Source organism: Eretmochelys imbricata, chromosome 19, assembly GCF_965152235.1.
Source record: "Eretmochelys imbricata isolate rEreImb1 chromosome 19, rEreImb1.hap1, whole genome shotgun sequence".
Taxonomy (NCBI): domain Eukaryota; kingdom Metazoa; phylum Chordata; order Testudines; family Cheloniidae; genus Eretmochelys; species Eretmochelys imbricata.
In genome coordinates this window covers 13,220,327-13,239,254 of record NC_135590.1, presented here as the reverse complement: position 1 = coordinate 13,239,254, position 18,928 = coordinate 13,220,327, and the positions used below count along the sequence as shown (strand labels likewise).

General features: G+C 48.3%; 1 protein-coding gene across 1 annotated transcript in view; it reads right to left on the bottom strand.

Annotated features, from left to right (window-relative positions):
* PTPRU (protein tyrosine phosphatase receptor type U) overlaps window positions 1-18,928 on the bottom strand; it is a 299,318-nt gene that overhangs the window by 125,548 nt on the left and 154,842 nt on the right.

Here is an 18,928-nt window from a genome sequence, read left to right as displayed (position 1 = left end):
GAACACACAAAGCAGACAGAGGCCGGACTCTTCCTGGAGTGTTTGGAAAGGACAGTGTCAGTTCAATGCTAAGATCAGGACAGCCCAGTGCATTGGAGGCTAGCCTGGGACTTGGGGACCGGGGGGTCACGTCCCTGCTCTGCCACAGCCTTCCTCTGTGTCCCTGGGCAAGTCACCTAGGCCTAAGTCTCACAGAGGCCTGACTCCCACTGAGATCAATGAGGATCTGGGCCTTGCTCTTGCTGAGCTTCAATCCTCCAGGTGTCCAAGGAAAACAACAGCAATGCGCTACCCCGCTGGGGGGGTCATGAGGCTAAATATTGTATGGACTGTGAGGTGCTCAGCCACCATAATGAAGAGGCCACGTAAGTACCTAGGCTAACACAGCACAGATGCCTTCATCGCTTCAGGGGCGTCGGATTGTTCAGAAACAAACACTTAGGGCTTGTCTACACTTGCACCACACCACTGCAGCGCTTAGTGAAGAAGCCACCTACGCCAATAAGAGAGCTGCTCCGGTCGGCCTAGGTACTCCAGCTCCCCGAGAGACAGTAGCTATGGTGACAGGAGAAGCCCTCCCATCGACACAGCACTGTCTACACGGGGGATTATGTCACAATAACCGTGTTGCTCCACAGGGTAGATTTTCCACATAGGCCTAGCTCACTAGTGAACCTTTCCATTGACTGTCATTGATGCAGGCTCTACCTCAATTCAGTCATGGGGACAATGAAACACTTGGCCAGATGGGGCTGCTAAATTGGGCTGAAGAAATAAATAATAGGATGGAGAGGATCATTCCTCTGATAAGGTTCTCTCCAATGCCCTTGTCCCTGCAGACGGTGGGGTTGGATGGGGACACTCTCCTCTCTTACAGTTTCAAAGAGAAACCTGCAGCTCTGCAAGCTTTCACTGATCTAGATTTGCAGCCCAGAGGACAGAGCAGGTGTCAAGACTCCTGGCTTCTGTACCCAGCTTTGCAACTGAGCTGCTGCATGACCTTGGGCAAATCACTTAACATCCTAGTGCCTCCGTTTGACTATCAGTCAAATGGAGATAATTATCCCACCTTGCAAGGCACACACAGTTAATGTATGTTTCTAAAGTGCTCATGTTCTTTGGATAATGGTTTTGGTAGGTCCTACAAAATCCCTGAGTAGCCACAGGATGGCGCACCCCGTAAGGATGAGTCTGGAATTGGAGAGACAAAGCAGCTTTCATTTTTTCATCCTTACAAAGCACAGGGCAGATTCCTCGATGCATGAGCACTCAGACACTCCCTGTGGCTGGCAAGGCTGCTCTTGGATTGGAGGCAGTAAACCTCATCTCCAGTTTAAGCCAATGAGTCAAACTCAAGAAAAAGTTCAACAGCCCAGGAAAAACAATGGCATTCCCTGAACGTCTCTGCGTAATCCAAGAGACCTTGGGCCGGTCTCTGCAGCAGCAGCACTTGCTCCCTCCTCCATAAACTAGCGCTCAAACAAACCCAGTGCTGGGGAATCTGCTGGCTATGCCTGCTCATGTGTCTTTTATAGGGCAGCCTGACTGCATTCTTCTGAGTACAGTCATTCCGCTCCTTTGTAACAGTAAAAGCAAAAGATTGAAGAGACTCAGGCAGTGGCTGGATACCCAGGCAGAGCAGTCATGAGCACTGCACTAAGGGAATGAGGGTCTTGGATTGCCTGGAGTGTGGATGTTCACCTGAGCCTCTTGGGCCTGCAGAACTCCACGGGGGATCTTACAAAAGTGGGCATTTCTGCAGCGATTGGTCGCGCCTACTCCTGGCAGGGGAAAGTAAAGGGGTGAACGATCCACTACACTTTGCAAAGTTTTACAGCAGCAGCTACCCGAGTTCTCCTACGCCAGGTGCTGTACATGCATGAAACAAGCGACAGACCCTGCTACAAAGAGCTTGCGATCTAAATAGACAAAGTGTGGTAGGGGAAACAGAGGCACAGAGAGAGACTTGCCCATGGTCATACAGTAGAGCTGGGAATAGAACCCAGGTCTCTCAACACTAGTCGTGTGTGCTACCCATTAGCCCACACTGCCTCACCTTGGCAAAGCTTCCATTCACCTTAGAGAGTTGGCGTAAAAGTCTGGGTACGGAGCGGGTTCTCTTCATTAATAGCCGTTTGCCCTACCAAGAGTGGGATGATTCCGGAACCTAATCAATTCATTCTGCCTCATTGTCAAGCAGTCACTGCTAACTGCCAGCGTCTGTCAAGAGATGCCATGTAGTTAGCACCAATGTCTCTCATCTTAGGGACGGGGTAAACCGGCATTGGAGAGAGAGCAGCGTGTGCTAACTGCTGCCAAGTGCTGACTTTTCAGCAATGACCCTTCTCCTCAAGCAGCCTGGGGTCATCTCCTTCCAGCCTCCCCCCACCAACTCCTGGGGCACTCTCCCTTTTACAGTGGCATGGCTGGTTTCCACTAGGACTGCTGAATGTTTGCCCACGTTTGGCGCTGGGCTAGCTGGGAATCACTAGAGATCGAGCCCCCCAGAGACAGCCCTGTAACCAGCTTTGGAAACAGCCTCTGGGGGTGCCTGGGGTACACGTAGCCAAGAGGGAGCTCCCATTCCTATCTCTCCCATCTCCTTCCTTCCTCTCCGAGCTTCATTTTAACAAAGAGAACAGCACCCCCCCTGTCCAGAACAGCCGGCTTGAAACCAGACCACCTGATCGCCATGACTCCCATGCTGTTCATTCACACACACTACAAGACAAAAAGACACCTGCCCAAAGGCTGCACATGGCCCAAGAGTAATTAACATCAATATCCATGCAGGACCATGATGGATCATTTCCATCAGGAGGAGGAACTGATGTTACGAGTCAGGGATTTCTTTAGTACCATCTAGTTTATTCACAAAGAATAAGCACCCAAGTCCTGTTTCCCTGAACATGGTGGGAACAAACAGTCATGGGCATTTCCGTTGCTCACAATTTCCAACCCGGGCTTTCCAGCCAGTCCTTTGTCTTTGCTCCCTCTCTGGGCCAGGCTCATGTCTGCCCAGGTGCCTCTCACTGGCTGCTGGCTTTCTTTCTCTAACACACATACAGAGCTTGCAAATCAATCCCCTAGTCCCTGTATTTGCAACTGGTCTCAGGGAAACCCCACAGACCATACAGCTTAACAATGCTCAGGCTCTGCCATGTGCCCTAGTGCCTTGGGCAATAGCTTGTATTGTCTTCAGTTCTCTCTCCCCATTTAGCCTGAATAAAGGGTGCTTAGCACACCCATCACCTGTGATTTTCTGTCCATCACCTTCCAGAAAAACAATAACCATCATAAAAACAGCCAGGGGACAGCAGTCACCCCACAACAACAAAAGCAGAGCAAAGACCATCCTCCCCGTCCCCCTCTGCTCCCACTGACCTCAATGGCAGGGGAGTTAGCCCACCCCCAAGGCCACATCTACACTACAAACGTAAGGCTTGTCTACATAACAAAACTAAGTTGACTTAAGTTAAGTTGACGTACAGCCGCCGCAGTAATTAAAGCGGTGGTTCAAGTCTACACTTGCTCCTTCTGTCAGCGGTGTGTGTCCTTACCAGGGGTGCTTCCACCAACTTAAGTGGGGACACTGACAGCTGGAGCCCCTTGTGGGGCTCACAGGTGGCCCCCCACTTCCCTTGGCACTGACAGCCACCCTAGGCAATGTAAGTAATGCAGGGTCTACCCAGACACTGCAACGCCCTAACTACACTGACCTCAGGCCTGTGCCTTTCGTGGAGGTGGTGTTATTATGTCAGTGTAGCAGGGGACTTACTTTCGTGGAAGCAGCATTCTAGTGTAGACGCTGACATAATTAGGCATGTAAGCCACTTTGCGTCCACCTAACTCTGCAGCGTAGACCAGGCCTCAGGCTGATACAGCCACCGCAGTTAGTAATCGCTTGTGAGCGTGTATACTTGGCTCCATGCATTGGCACTGTGTGTACTCACCAGGAGTGCTTGTGTCAATGCACAGTGCAGGGCACCATGGGTAGGTATCCCAGTGTGCAACCTGCCACCGTCCAGCACACTGTCTGTTGGAAAGTTTTGGCAATGCATGGTGGAGCAGAAACGAATCATGCTAGGATGACTGGGAGCAAAGGGGTGAACTTCCCAGTATGCAACTGTCTCCATTCCATAGCATCATCTATAGTCCATAATTTTCATGTCTTTTTTCAAAACCTCACAAACCTCCATGGCCCTCCTCGCTGTTCATCATCTCTGATAGATGCATGGAGCCTGCATTGCTCTATACTCCTGTCGTGAGCGTTGCAAGCACAGGACACATGATCCTGAAGTATTTGCAGAGATGCAAGAAGAACCAAATGAGTGGGGAACAGGACAATTCCTTGGAGGACGGATTGCCGTGGGATATAGTGAGAACCAATTCAAGGTTGTTGGTGGCGTTCATGGCGCAGCTGCAAATGTGGAACACCACTTCTGGGCCCAAGAAATAAGCGCTGACTGCTGGGATCACATCGTAATGCAGGCTTAGGATGATGAGCAGTGGGTGCAGAACTTTTGGATATGCAAGGCCACGTTCCCGGATCTGTGTGACGAGCTCACCCCAGCCCTCCAGTGCAGACACACCAGAATAAGAGCTGCACTGATAGTGGAGAAGCGAGTGGCTATCGTGCTGTGGAAACTTGCAATGTCAGATTGCTACTGGTCAGCAGGAAATCATTTTGGAGTTGGGAAAATCCACTGTGGGAGCCATTGTCATGCAAGAGCGCAGGGCGATTAACTGTCTCCTGCTGCGCCGGACTGTCTCTCTTGGCCATGTACAGGACGTTGAGGATGGATCTGCAGCAGAGGGGTTCCCAAACTGCAGTGGAGCAACAGATGCACATCCCTACTTTGGCACAAGACCACCTTGCCACAGAGTATACCAACAGAAAAGACTACTTTTCTATGGCTATGCAAGTATTGCTAGATCCAGGGATGCTTCACCAACATCAGTATTGGCTGCTCAGGGAAGGTGCATGATGCTCACACCTTTAAGAACACAAGACTGTTCAGCAACCTACAAGCAAAGATTTTATTCCCCAACCATGGGATTACCACTGGCGATGTTGAAATGCCACTAGTGGTCCTGGGCGACCCAGTTTATCCCTTTTCCTCCTGACTCATGAAGTCGTACACCGGCCACCTCGACAGCATCAAGGAAAGATTCAACTGCTGGCTCAGCAGGTGCAGAATGACAGTTGAATGTGCTTTTGGTGGACTGAAGGGACGCTGGTGCTGTTTACTTGCAGGACTGGATCTCAATGAGAAAAATATCTCTGTGTCCTGCATAATATCTGTGGAGCAAAGGGGGCAATGTTGCCGTTGGGGTGGAGGGCAGAGCTGGAGCAGCTGTCTGCTGAGTTTGAACAGCCAAACAGCAGGACTATCAGAAGAGCTCAATGCAGAGCTATACGGCTCAGGGAGGCTTTGAAAGAGCGCTTTAACACTAAGCCACAGTAAGGCGTTGTGGTGGATTGTGCTCTACCTGGGCCAGCTGTTTCAGGGCCTGTTAGGAATTTTGTGGTGCTTGCTGCACATCTAAGGATATAACACTGTTAATGGACCCCTTGATTTTGTAGTGCTTGTTGTACATTTATAATGATTACACTGTTTGTCACTGATCCTATGAGTTGTGTCATGCTGTACAGTAACAAGTGAGTGGGTGCTTTCAGAACAGGTAGGCCCTCTGTTGTGAACTAATAAAGTTGAATTATTTTCCAAATAACAGAATTTTATTCAGTAACAAAATCTGTGAAAAGAAAAATCTGTGCAATTTAAAAGCAAATACTTTAAAAACTTAATAAATTAATAGAACAGAACATATGATGGGGAAAGAACATTCATGTCCATTTTACCTACACATACAGCAGCCGTGGCTCTCACAGGTCAATGTATGTGAAGCTGTGGTTGTCCTTAATTTCAGGCGAGGATTTCAGAGTAACTCCATGACCGTTTCACTGAGATCTCTCAGGAGGATTCAAGGGACATCCCTGTGCACAAAAACAAATTGCTCGGCATAACCCCCTTCCACCCACCTAAATTAATGAAAAGTCGATAGCTGTATCCTGCTAACTTGGGGCACCATCAGTACATCACTGTAATGGGAAATACATTTACACGCTTACCCAAGCTTCCTTCCCCTGCACTGGGCTCGCACATGATCAACTGCTGGGACTGACCGGAAAACAGATCCTGGCACATGGCATAGCTGGTCCCACCCCGTCACATGTCCTCCTTCCTCCTCCTCTTCTTCCTCCACTACCTCCTCGCTGTTCACGCCGGAGGCCTGGGACTCAGGCTCCTCGGCAGTATCTCTAGTGTGGGTCGCGGTGGGGTCTCCCAAAGTACGGCACACAGTTCTTTGTTAAAGTGGCAGGTCTGCAGCTCGACACCAGATCAACTGTTGGCCTCACTGGCCTTCTACTGCACCCGCCGCAGTTCCTTTGCTTTCACGTGGCGTTGCTGCTGGTCCCTGTCATAGCCCTTCTCCTCCATCCCCAGTGCAATCTGCTTGTAGATGTCCACATTTCTATGGCTGGTCCATAGCTGGGTCTGCACAGCCTCTTCTGTGCTGACCACGCTGGCTACACTCTCCAGTTTGGGGCCCCACACTACAAGAAGGATGTGGAAAAATTGGAAAACATCCAGCGGAGGGCAACAAAAATTATTAGGGGACTGGAACACATGACTTATGAGGAGAGACTGAGGGAACTGGGATTGTTTAGTCTGCGAAAGACAAGAATGAGGGGGAGTTTGATAGCTGCTTTCAACTACCTGAAAGGGGGTTCCAAAAAGGATGGATCTAGACTGTTCTCAGTGGTACCAGATGACAGAACAAGGAGTAATGATCTCAAGTTGCAGTGGGGGAGGTTTAGGTTGGATATTAGGAAAAACCTTTTCACTAGGAGGGTGGTGAAGCACTGGAATGCGTTACCTAGGGAGGTGGTGGAATCTCCTTCCTTTGTGGTTTTTAAGGTCAGTCTTGACAAAGCCCTGGCTGGGATGATTTAGTTGGGGATTGGTCCTGGTTTGAGCAGGGGGTTGGACTAGATGACCTCCTGAGGTCCCTTCCAACCCTGATATTCTATTATTCTCCCCACAGGCCCAGGAGAGCCGACATCTCCTGTCTACTCTAGGCCAGAGCGTGTCTGGAGAGTGTAGCCAGCGTGGTCAGCTAGGCAGTTGCACACAACAATGGGGAGCTGCTAGGTGTGCTTGCTGGACAGTCAGGAAAAGGCATTTCAAAAATTCACACGGCTTTAAAGGGAGTGGGGAAGATCTGGGCTGCTGGGCAGTGAAGTTCACAGTTGTGACCACAGCAGTCAGTGTCAGGCCTTGTAGGACAGCTGCTGGAGGACTGTTAGGGTCAACATAGCTAACGCATCGTCTACACTCACCTTGCATTGCCCTCAGTACATCGACCATGGCTCAACATCACTTGGGAAGGTGGTGTTGCTATGTTGGTGTAACAACGCACTTACAGCAGTGGGAGGCAAATTTTAGTGTAGACACATGCACACTAGGTCAACGCAAGGCAGCTTATGTTGACCTAACTTTGTAGTGCACACCAGCCATAAAATTTAGGTCCATTTAGCTACAACACTCTGGGGTGTGAAAAATGTACATCCTTGGGAGACGTATATAAACCAACCTATGCCCCAATACAGACACTCAGAGGTCGACAGACGAATCAGTTGTCCGCTGGGTTTCAACACAAGGACTCTAGATCTAAAAATCATAAATCTATACTTGGCTGAGCTAAAGGGAGAGCTCCACGAGGTGAAAGGAAGTAGCAGACTCATGAAATTCTAGGCATACACTAGCCACTCGAGATGGACAAAGAGCCACACTATGTTAGTATGGGTTACATTTGTATTCTTCACTCTCCCAAGCCTGGAGATTATGCTGTGCACTGTTCCACCCAGTATGATAAAAGCCTTGCATGAGATCTGATCTGCAAACATTTTGGCAGTTTCTGCATGGCACCACCATTCCCTCTAATTAGCAATAAGAATAATAATCACAACCACAAACGGCAACAAGTGAAGACACTAAGATCGATAGTCACTCATTTAGCATGGATTTCTTTTTTCTCTCCCCAACCCAAAGTGCTTATTAAGGAGGACAGAACAGGCAATTGCTTTGCAGAGATCACAATTCATGAGTAGTATCATCTGCTGCAGGCGTTAATGCTTGAAAAATGCACCCTCTGATTTGAGACAGAGGGAGCAATTATAACCACTTACCAAAAAAAAATTACACATCGTAACATGGACGGATCTGCCGAAAGAACAACGTGGATGGAAAGTCCAAAAACATTATTAACGACCATTAGCTGGGCCGTCCTGAAATTGCCTGTTTGAAAATAGGCTTTTTGGTTGTGTGCACCATTAAGGCCATGGCTAGCTGTTTTGTTGAGCTCTGTGGTTTGGGTTCACAGGGGCTTGAGCCATATAAACTTCTTGCCCTGGGTTTCCACTTTAAGTTCAAACTACCAGGAAGAGAAAGACCTCAGTTAAAAGCCCTGAGCATCTCCTAGTTCTGCACTGAATGGGCATTTTCACAGTTTCAATGCAAAGCTGTCGCTCTACCAAGACTCACTGGAAACTCAACTCAGAACGCTTTGCAAGCCTTGGCCAGAGATTCGGTTTCCTAACAATACCTGGTGAGTTTCTTGTGCTTTTGGATATAGCTGCAGATAATTTGTTTCAATGCATTTGCTCCTCTTCTGTCTGGGAGTGGATCAGGATTCCCTCAACTCTGTCCATGACTTGCTATTACTCTCCAACTGGTTCTCATCCGTAGCTGTTTCATAGCTGTCTGTTTGTGTGGGTACTCGATAATCAAGATGTGTTGGCAAATTCCCATTGGATATGGAGGTCACATGGAAGTGATTCTGTTGCCTGATTGGAGAAAGCGGACTCAGAGTCGGGATCAGAGTATAAATACCAGGCCCTGATTCAGAACGGAACTTGAACATGTGCCTAACTTTAAGCTCCTGAGTAACTGCACTGAAAGTCAATAGGACACTTGGGTGTTTAAAAGGTAGGCACATGCTTATTACAAGCTGAATCTTCAGACCACAGTCAAATTACTTTTTCATGAACATTGAACATGTCCATGAACATCTCGGCCAGTGAATGCGTTTGATGGGATACGCTCCCCTGGCTGCAGGTGAAGGGAATTCAGTTCTTCCTTCGAACAAATGTCCACGGACAGTTTTCTTGCAGCGTTTTTGCTCAGACCTCATTCCACAGCCATGGGACAGGGATCGCCTTACCCTGTGTTCCCGCCGTGCAAATACACTATTTCCACTTGATTGACAAGTTAATTGAATCAGCAGCACCATGTCGTACACATGTACACAAGACACTTATTAAGTTCATGGAGCATTAGGGAAACCTTTGGGGCAGAGAGAGATTTTTTTTTAATCTTGGAAACAAATGCACAGAATTCATCTGCAAATTGAAACCATGCTCAGCACTATGCAAATGCTCCATTTAATTACAAGTGTTTGGAATGCATCTGACGTTTCACCGCAAAGGATACAGGAGCACAGTCTTCCAGGGCACATTCCCCTGCTGCTGCGAGACATAACTTTCTGTGGCAGCCTGGAACTGCGGAATACATTACTCTCCCATAGCACCTCTCATCTGAAGATCTCAATGGGCTTCAGTTGCCAATTAAGTCTCACAACACCCCCTAGGGGCTGTTCTGATACCGCAGACAGGAGTGCAGAATATATGCAGACGCACATTATTTATTCTTTGTATTGTGGCAGATAGATAGGGGAGTGTGTATGGGGGCAGACAGATAATTCTAATTGCTACAAATAACACTACAATTAACACACAGTTCTGGGGGTTATAATCAATTATAGCAATTATTATTATCAGTTATAATCAATAATAGCAATAATCACACACACAGGCAGATCACAAGTGCACACAAAAAAACCCCAATCAAATAATGCATACCTTTCACAACGCTATAAGGAACATTCTTTCACCATCCTATTGAATGCTGGATCATCCAGGAGAGATCTATATAATTAAATATGCTTCTATGGACAACAAGACCATCCAGGATTGAAGTTTTAATGCCAACAAAACATTGTAGAAGGGATGCATAAATTCATCCTTCAATGGATCACCAATTGTTAGCTCATAGGGACTTCCATGGGAGGCAAATTATCCCACATCTTACTACTGCACCTTCCTCTGAGACATCTGGTGCTGGCCACTGTCAGAGACGCTACTGGGCTGGATGGACCACGGCTCTGACCCAACCTGGCAGTTCCTATGTTCTGTAAGGCAGCAGGTTTTCCTGAGCTCCATTCTGAATGCTCCCTCTCCTAGCGCAAGCGGTGCAGAGACAACAGGCGTGTGTAACAGCTCGCTCCCTGGTGACTCCCTGATACTCAAGTTTGGGTTTTATTTTCAGCAATAAGGGTTTTTTAAATGTAGGGGATTCTTTCAAACATAGGTAAAAAAAAATAGGAAAAATTCAGGGAGCAATACAAGTGGAACAAATTTTACACGGTCTGCGGCACAAAGTCTGAGATACAAAATAAAAGCAGTATAAATCACATGGGCTGGGATTTCCTACCGTCTTACAGGGACTCTCCCGGTGAGCTCATCTGTGGTCGCTCCCCCATCATCCATCTCTTCTGGCCCAAATCCACCGCCCTGTCTCAGCCTTCCCACAAGCCTACATTGTCAAAACCGCCTCTGCCTCCATGGGTGCTCGTCCCCAAATCTGCCTCCTACGCATGGTCCTCTGGGCCCAGGTTTCCTCTCACTGTAACGGGTACTCCTTTCCTCAGCTCCCTGGGACGCACAACTTGGATGGCTTAGAGGAATCAGAGCCGGCACCAGGCAGCCACATCATCAGTCAAGAGGTTGCTGTGAGAAGCCTCGTTTCTGGAATCAGTTGAGAGGGACCCTTTTCTTTATTATTTCTTTACAATCTTGCTGCCAATGGTGAAATGCCAACAGCGCTGGCTCACACATCCACACCCAACTCCATTAGTGCAACTCACCCCAGACTGGCAGTACCCGCTGACACATCATTCCCAGCTCCCTGCAGCTCGGGTAATGTCCCTCCATCTCATCCTGCCATCCCAGTCTGGAGCCTGCTCACACAGCTTTGCTGATGCCCCTCCAGCTACTCCAGTCCAGAGCCCGCATGCACACACACTACCTCTGCCGAGGCCCTTCCGTCCTGACCTGTAACCCCGTCAGCTGTTCCGATCCGGGGTTTATATTTGCACAGGCACTGCTGAATCAGTGCAGTGGTTTTCCAAGGCAGATAAATCAAACATCCAGCTAGAACTATGTAAACTAGTCAGCGGAGGGGGAAAAGGCTCATTTCACATCTGAATTGGAACTCAAGTCTCAAGAGGCAAGAGGCATTCGGTCCAACTTGGCTGCTCTGCTGAGCAGCGCTGACCTCGGAATGTGCAACGATTACTGCAGCTGCTATCCATGTAAACACTGGAACACAGCAGCTTAAGTGAACTCTGGTGATTTCCTGAGTAACGGGCGCTGAGCTTCCGTGCGTAGAGACTGCTGGAAGTGTGTGTGTATAGCTGGGGAAGGTCACCAGGAGTTTTATTCTTCCATCGATTGTATCTTTAAGAGGCTTTCACTCCACGGTAATGGAGGAGGAGTTATGCTTTTGTTGTGCTAAAACTGGATCCTTTCAAGAGCCTTTTTTCCACCCTCCATAAACACTTTAAATAAAGCAACATACACACACACACGCCTGCCTGTTCTGAAGAACAAAATGATTTGCTCTCCTAAGTGGTGTATTGCTAATTACTCAACTATTTTACGCATCTAGAGAAGAAAATGCTCCAAGTGCTTTGATTTGTGATAGCTCGAGGGATGTGGGGGTGCATGTGTGTTCGTGAGTGCATGTGCACGAATGCATGTGCACACGTGTGTGTGAGCATGTGGGGGATGTGAATACACTTATATGTGAATGTGGGTGGTGTGCAGTCACATATGTGCATGCATGTGTGGATGTGTGTTCATGTAGCGTGTGTGTGCATATAGATGTTTGCACACATGTGTGTGTGGTTGTATGGGGGTGTATGCATGTGTAAATATGTGAAGGGGATAAATTAGGAAGTGGTGGGTGGCTTGAACCACCTGTTTCTCATTAAAAAAACTTTGCAAAGTTTGCCGCAACTTGCAGCCAGTTTCAGGCTGAAATAGGCGGCAGCAGGGGAGGGCAAGTGTCAGAGGTCTCGTGTGTGCATTAGAAAGGGACCTCTTTGTTAGCTCCCAGGAGGCATCTTGAAAGGGAATCTTTCCTTTCCCTTTGATGGGCTGGACCATTACAGCTCCAGGTGCCTTATCTGCCAACCCAGAGCACAGGCAGGAATACAAGCCACAGAGAGAGATGGCCAAATACAGTTCCAGTGAGATAACTGACTCAAAGCTGCCCCCTCAATCTGTGCCATTTCAGAGGCGGGGGGGACCTTTTACTTTTGCTTTGTAGCTGAGAAAGGAGCCTGACCCAACACCCCAGGTGCAAACAGTCCCAAATTCAGACCTGAATCCAAACTACCCAGCTGAGTCCTCCCACATGGGCTGTCAGCGGGGTCTGAGCTGGGGACCTTCAGCACTGACGCACAGACCACGTGGGGTAGCTCCGTTAGCTAGCAACATTAGTAGACTGTTATCTTCTACCAGGCCAGTCAATAGGGGAGGCAACAAATACTTTGCCTGTGCATTACTCTCCCTCTGTAAAGATCCCAGTGCCAGCCATTACCACAGATATTACCACTGCAATGTGGCTACCTCTGGCATAGAAGGCAAAAACCAAGTGAAACACCGTACAATGCACACGAGGGGGAGGAGGGGAAAGGTTGACCAAGGACGACAGAACACAGCAGCTACTGTTACTAAAATGCCTTGGGATGTTTACTGTCATTGCAGAGCAGATGGGACCCCGTTTTTGTTTTGTTTTTTAAGGTCTCATCTGAAAGACCCACGTATGGTGAACTACGCAGCACTCTGCTGATCTCCCTAGGCGGACTTGTTCACTCTTCCAGAAGCCCAGTTCTCCCTCCTACTGGACGGGACCCACTCCCTTTGGAAGGGATAGTAAATACTGATGTTCCATGGAATGAAAACAGGGGGATCCTGGATTCCAGTGCATCTAGATGGGCCAAACTCAATGCCCAGCCAATGTCCACACTCCAAACACAATTGTGTTGTTGCAACCAGGTCACAACACTCTGAATGGGTCACAAGATACACAGCTGACCTGTGTTCATAGAGGAGCTTATCCAAGCCAACACCATGTGTGCACCTCCACCCATCCTATGCTGTATAACCATGATTGTACCAGTGCCTTCTGGGGAAATCTGAACAGCCATCCCACAGTGCCTCAGGAGCAAGGGATTCCAGACATCTTTCGGACCACTATGGTAAGAGGAGGCAACCGTTCTTTATACAGAATGACTCAAGCAGAGGAGCGACCCTCCTACCTCCTTCCCAACGGCGTTTCCACCTCAACAAAAAAATCCTCTCTTTGTTCTTTTCCACGCCGTACCTGGCAATTTCTTTTCCAGTGACTCATCAGGGAACATCTAGCCTTCCGCGGCGATACACAACAGGGATATGCAAATAAAGTTTGCTTCATGTCAAAAAAGCCAAAATAAAACTCAATTGAGGGTCCTATTATTCACAAACCTTCACCGCCATCGTTAATTACACGGGTGCTTGCTTGTTACAGATTTCCAGCCCATTTTTTAAGAAGAACCCTGGGTTGCTCTCAGACTTGGAGGGTGGGACAGATATGGAGGGAGAGAAATTAGATCAACTCTTTCCAGTTATAGTTTTTAAAACGTTTACAACATGGTGCTTGCTTGGAAAAGCAACTCCGTGAAATGCATCCTGGGGCTCCATGACTATGGTATCTCAGTCTTTCCACATCGGGTGTGCCCAGTTTACATGACTATTACTATTATTACTTATTATTACTTGTATTATGGTACTGACTAGAAACCCTAATAAACTCCATTGTGCTAGGCGCCATACAGACACTTAGGGTACGTCTACACTGCAAAAAAGGGTGTGTTCTTAACGAGGGTTAGCGAACCTCAGTCAAAGTAACAGTGAAGACATGGCTTTTAACTCAAGTTAGTGGCTCAAGTTCTATTTCAGGCTCCTCTATAGGCTTTAACTCCAGCTGTTAACCCAAGTCAAAAGCTGAGTTGCCATGTCTGAACTGCTCTTTTAATATGGGTTAGATCATCTGAATCAGGAAGACGTGTTTTTGCAGTGTAGACATATCCAGAGTACAAGACAATCCCTGACCCAAAGCGCTTGCAGTCTAAAGAGACAAGAGGAAACAGAAGCACAGAGAGATGATGTGATTTGCCCAAGCTCACAGGGGCAGGCCTGTGGCAGAGGTAAGAATACAGCCCCAATCCGGTGCCCTACCACGGGATCATGCTGCCTCTCTACGAGCTAAGCCAGGTTCTTTCTTCTCCTGCAGCATCACTAGCAAGAGCACTTCTGCTGGGCCACATTCTCCTCTCAGTGACTCCTGCGTAACTCAGCTGAAAAAAATTCCCCCAGCAGGAAGGAAGCTGGCCCATCGTCTTCAGTGTGACTCTGCAATTGGAACGTACTTAACAAGTCTGACAACGATGCATTCACTAGAACAGAATCCAGCTCGCTCACCCAGGCCTGGGCTGGCTCTGCAGGGCTCCCAGGAATAAAAAGCAGCAGAGACTTATCTTAGCCACTAACGTCCGCAGATCTAACTTCGGATACACGCAGCGGACAGATTTGCCGACTAAGAAGGGGCTGTTTTTACACAGGCACTTTCCCAATCTTTTTCTGCTAAGATTTTAACATGAAAAAGCATAACAAAGCCACCAAAAATCTGAATGTGTTTCTACTAGATATTAGTTTCAAACACGGGAACGGAGTTTCATGCACAATCATTAGCTAATTTAGATAAATCAGACAGATATGTAACTGAGATAAATACACATGTTCAATTTACAATAGATCCACGCTCATACAGAGATTTATTGATCTCTTGAAAGGGAGAGACTGTACACTGTATCAAGTTTCACTCAAGAGGGAAGAAAAAAAAGTCTGGTTAATCCATGTCTGGTGAAAAGCAGCTGGAGTGATTACAGTACAGCAAGGAAACAGCTGGAGCTACCGTATTACAGCACAATAAGAAAACAGCTGGAGCAATCACAGCATGGCAAAAACAGCTGGAGCAATTACAGTTAAAAAATAAACAGCTGGGAATGCTGAGGTGGGCACAGAATCATCAGGCAGGTTCAGAGCAGGGTTTAGGGAAGGCGGCTGTAGGGTTGGGTGCAGGAAGAACAGCTATTCTTGTGGTCATGGTACTACAGGACTCAAAAGATCTGGGTTCCAGATTTTTGCCACAGAAGCCTTATGCAAGTCATTGAATCTCTCTGCACTTTAGCACTGCCCCAGTACAGTGGGAATGATAATACTTCCTTTGTCGACTTAGATTGTAAGCTCTTTGGGGTGGAGCCTGTCTTTCACTAGATGAATAGACAGCCCTTAGCACCAGTCTGAGTCGGGGGCCCTACAGTGCAACCATTGTATAAATAATGACAACCACGACCTCTGGTGAGCCCCAAAGCTGAGAGGATTGCTCATTATTGCCGGTGTTCTGGGGATATAGCGAGGCAGGCACGGGGCAAAGAGAACAGACGTCTCCATCATTCAAAGGATGATCTCCAGCACTCAGCCTCTTCTTGGACAGCAACTAGACAGGATGTCCTGTTTCTGTGGAGCTTGAATCTGTGATGCTGAGGTTTTATTTGGCTGGGTCACGATGGATCATTGTCTTTTAATGACTCTTTCTCCCAGCCCTAACGGAGTAGGCTAAAAAGAAGGGCAGCTTCCCAGCTGCTTCGCTCACTACCAGTGCTTAAACATTTGTGCATGTCAGAAGACGGCCCATGGACTGACCTTAAGACCCTGCCTACAGTCTAACCTGAAACTTCGCATTAGAGCTGGTCAGGAAAAGATTTTTTCCCCTATGGAAAATAATAATATTTCATTTACCTCCAAAATTTCCTCTGAAAAGTTTTGTGTTTCTTGTTGCAAACCAAAGACAATTCAGCTTTCAGCCACCAAAACCAGAACATTTTCTATGTTGGCGGGTTGGCCGCTGATGAAAATACTAATACTTTTGTTTAAAAATAAATTAAAAAATCCCACAACAATTGTTTTTGACAAAACCTTGTTTTTCAACAAAAACGCTGGTCACTGAGAAGAACTTTGCCATCTCTATGCACTATAGCCTGGGGCTAGAAAGACTCCGGGCCCTACAGACAGTGGGGGGTGGATTAGGAGCGGAGTTTGAAAATGCCCAGGAAGGAGCCAAGTGTTGCCACAGCCTCTGCCATTTTGTTTTCCTTGCTAAGCTTCCTAAACAGGCCGATCAGATAAACCTTCCATGGAGTCAAAGCCAACGCACCAGGCTTCCATATTATGCAAATTAAACCCACTAATACTGTCCTTAGTAATTACAGGTTCTTCCAGGTCAATTGCTAATACTTGAGGCTAAAACATATTGCAGAGATTAATTATCTTGTAACCTGCAGTTGTAAACTCTTCTGCTAAGGCTATCGTTTGGAAGAGAGGCACAGGCAACTCATTCCCTTGTGACTACATCGGTACCTATCCTGTTCTTGCTTAGGTTAGGTTAGCTCTCCCGCTGTTCCTTCGACTGCAGAGAGGTTATGCACCCCCAGGATGTTCTGACCTGAACCAAATCTGGAGCATCACAGGGTAGGATGCCAGTGAGGGACAGGGGACTGTTGATGCTCTCCGGCCAGCATGTTTTATGTCTTACACATTCTGTTCTTGCTTAGGCAACTTAATTGTAAGTGATGGGTGAACCTCAAAAGACCCAGGTTCAGAGGCACACCCAAAAGCTTGTAATGGCTGGAAGAGCCTTCTCCTGCCCCTCTGTGCAGCCCAGACGCTCCACTTCATCCAGGGCCTTTCTCTGCAGGAGTCACTCCTGAATGTCCTGCTGCTTAAGCCCCCATCCCTTGCAGTCCTTGCACAGCTCCCAGCAGGATCTGCAAAGCTGTTATGCACAAGTGCGAATGGATGCATCCTCTCTGCCCGGAGGATGATGTCCCCAGCCCATGTGCACCTGCTCCATTACTGCTAAACACATAGAAGGTGAGGATGGTCATGTTGGAGACATGGGTATGTGTGACACATGGATTTAAGCATGACCCTTACTGCTAATAACTTTCTCCCCTTTGAGTCCTTGCTCCTGAGGCTCCACTCATATAGCCAGGATCTAGCTAGCATCCAGCACCTTTAACTAGGGGGCTGCCTGGTAGCACCCTCAGCCACGCCACTTGGATCTGCCTGGCGCCCCCTGCCCCACTCCACTCTTTACGCCTTGTCTTCCTCGGCCCAACACTCTACCCCTGCACAGCACCTGATCAGGCCCTCGTGCAACCAAAGCCAGCGTTCCTGCATGCCCAGCAGGTGGCAGGTTCCCAGGGTGTGCAGCCCTTTCCGCTGTCCGAGTCACTCCAGCACATGTGGGGCTGAGAACTGGGTAGCGAGAAGGGAGTTGGTATATTAGAAGCATAATGAGTCATTAGTGGAAGTTACCTTCCCTGAGCTCCCATGGGACACAGTACATCTCCTGTGGCTGGCTCCTGAAATACTGTACCAGTTCCACTTCATTAGAACACTGTTCTGTCTTGTATTTCATGTCACGTTATCTGGATCTTCAGAGCTCGAAATTAACTTTACAGGGCGAGACCACTCAGCTAATCCCTGCCTGGCACAGCATGAGAGAGAAGGGAAATGTATGCTGAATGTCAAGCAAACGCTTCCTGCTCGATTAGGCTGCAGTGCTGAGAAGTGGCAGGAACCCAGTCTCTTGGGACACTGAAAACTCAACAGGGCAAAGCACTGGAGAATATAGGAAAGGGGCCAAAGCTGAAATACCAGCCCCATTAAATGGCAAAATTCCCTCTGACTTCAATGCTGCAGTAGTCAGGATGGTCCTGGGATGGTCTAGATCCTAGGAACCCATCCTGAGCATTGGGCCACCCTACTTTTCCCATATTACTAAGTGGGAGGGAAGTTCCAGCCAGCTGCTGGGTATATGGGAGTAGGGAGAGGCCACAAGTGGGAATGGTTGAGAATCACTGCTCTGGATGACCTACTGGGAATAGGTTTTTTCCATCTCTAATTTCTAGTGGCTGCTAAGAGCCAGCCATCTAGCAAGCACTAGCATGGGAATGGGGACTTCTCTGAGGGCACAGAAACAATTATTTAACATGCGTAGGGCAGGCCAGCCCAGTGGATCAGCATCAGGGGGACGAGCTAGATCCCAGCACAGGGCAATCGGGTTCCAGTGCTGATGGCAGGGCCTCTTGTCCCAAGGGCTCCAAACACAGCAGGAGGCTTTGGCTTTTCAGGCCTCAACACGCTTTGAGACAAGAGTCACCTGCCCACCCGGGGATACCTGCCCTAGCCAGAACTCTCAGCTCCCTGGATGAGGGGAAGGGGAAGAGGCTGCCTAACCTGGTGCAGAGCTGGGGTAAATGTACGACAGCTCGGGTGGGCATGACGGGGGCCCTGATGGCTCAGACCCAGCGTCTGCAGTAACACTGCAGACATCGTGTATGGACCCAGAGCAGTGGTGACACACAGACTCCAAGCAAGGGGAGGGAGATGAGCAAGACCTGCCCAGGTATGCCACCTGCTAGACCAGCACTGGCTCCCTTTCAGAAGATGCAGCCCACAGCAGTGGTGAGCCTCAGGGTCATGTCTGTCTTGGGCCAGGGCCAGGAATGACATGAGAGAATTTGTGCACAGATGGTTTGGGAAAACACTTTCCACAAGGAGCCAGGGCCTGCT